Genomic DNA, 1,605 nt, shown 5'->3' with positions numbered 1-1,605 from the left:
GGCATCTTAAACTTCTTCAATTCAACAATTTATGGGTTAAAATTAGGGCTGTCACCGACCCCAAAAAATAGTGGTCGACCAAGGGTCGTCTGTTCTTTCGACCAATCGATTGTTATAACAAGTATTTTTCCATATAGACACATCCTATGTGTTTTTAATCAACTCAACTGTATGCCTTGAGCCTGTCCGATGCTTTAGGCACACAGTTTGATTAAATAATTAAGACAGACAAATGACTAGAGAGAGTCTGACCACAATTGATTTGATTGTGCCAGGCTCAGAAATGACAGCGAGTGACTGTGTGACTAGCACCTTTTGTCTCTCTCTCCTCCCTGCTGCAGTAACCACCACAAAACATCAACAGTGTTAATCGCAATATCCATGTTGCTGAAGCTGCAACATAATAATTACAGCCATTTCTGACTGAAAAGTTATGTTACCGAAATCCCTGATATGTTTAGGAAATCCCTTCCCTATTCCCTCAAGCCTTGCTCTCTTTACGTGACACAAAAACATGTATGAAATGTATGCATTCACTACTGTAAGTCGCTCTGGATAAGAGCGTCTGCTAAATGACTAAAATGTAAATGTATGCATCGCATAATCACATCAATAAATTGGTTATTACAAACTCAGAACACCATAACACATGAGAGCAAAATGGAAAAAAGGGTGTGACAAACTTGAAACGGGAGAATGTTTACTGGTTGCTCAGGAGGTAAGGTGGAAGTCAGATGCGTGGAATAAATTTGACTAGTTGTGGAAAATACTGAAGATCAGGAAAAAGGTGTGACAAACAGGTGCTGTTAAATTTTATTAATCTATAGTAATCTTTCTGACTGTTTGGAACAATGCAAATAACACAAAATAAATTACAAGCATACCAGAGAGTCTTGTGACATTTTTTTGTCAAGCCTTTATTACAGCAAAGACTAAAAACATTCACATTCATTGATGAATGCAATTTCCGAAATGGAACCGTATATTTATTGTTTAAGCTAATTTATTTTTATTAGAAAACTAAAATGCTTGATTGCACTTGAAATTATAAATTACTTGTATGTTGTGTGATGACATGTACGAATGAATGTTTGATTGATACTGTAGCCTATATAAGTATTGAAATATAGGCCTAAGTAATTATGGTATTAAGACTAAACAAGATGTGCTCTTAGGCCTGAAGCTCGATGGTGGTTATACAAGCTATACAAAGATTCCCCCCAATTTATTTATTTATATATATATATATATATATACTGCTCAAAAAAATAAAGGGAACACTTAAACAACACATCCAAGATCTGAATGAAATAAATAATCTTATTAAATACTTTTTTCTTTACATAGTTGAATGTGCTGACAACAAAATCACACAAAAAGAATCAATGGAAATCCAATTTATCAACCCATGGAGGATTTGGATTTGGAGTCACACTCAAAATTAAAGTGGAAAACCACACTACAGGCTGATCCAACTTTGATGTAATGTCCTTATAACAAGTCAAAATGAGGCTCAGTAGTGTGTGTGGCCGCCACGTGCCTGTATGACCTCCCTACAACGCCTGGGCATGCTCCTGATGAGGTGGCGGATGGTCTCCTGAGGGA

This window comes from Salmo salar, chromosome 25, assembly GCF_965601325.2.
Source record: "Salmo salar chromosome 25, fSalSal1, whole genome shotgun sequence".
Lineage (NCBI taxonomy): Eukaryota > Metazoa > Chordata > Actinopteri > Salmoniformes > Salmonidae > Salmo > Salmo salar.
Note: the sequence above shows the minus strand (reverse complement) of the source record.